The sequence below is a fragment of the Penaeus monodon genome, chromosome 32, assembly GCF_015228065.2.
Source record: "Penaeus monodon isolate SGIC_2016 chromosome 32, NSTDA_Pmon_1, whole genome shotgun sequence".
Lineage (NCBI taxonomy): Eukaryota > Metazoa > Arthropoda > Malacostraca > Decapoda > Penaeidae > Penaeus > Penaeus monodon.
In genome coordinates, this window is record NC_051417.1 from 19,395,566 (window position 1) to 19,395,868 (window position 303).

The following is a 303-nucleotide window of genomic DNA, read 5'->3' on the forward strand; positions in this document are numbered from 1 at the left end:
GGTTAAGATGAAAATCACCCGATGTAACTTCTATTCAATAACATAATTAAATTCTTGTTAACCATTTTACTGTTTAACATTAAAAATACATTATATCATATTGTTGCTAAAATGTCTCATACTATAGCATTCTTGGATCTTACCGTATGTCAATATAGCCCAGTGCAGCAAAATACACTTCACTGTATTTCTTATTAAATAACTTACTACATATGTCTCCAGTTGCAACATGTATGTAATTTGCTCGATTGCATTGCAAGTTACATGGATTGGGTTAAAAGGAACAGAGGAAGAAAAAGAAGG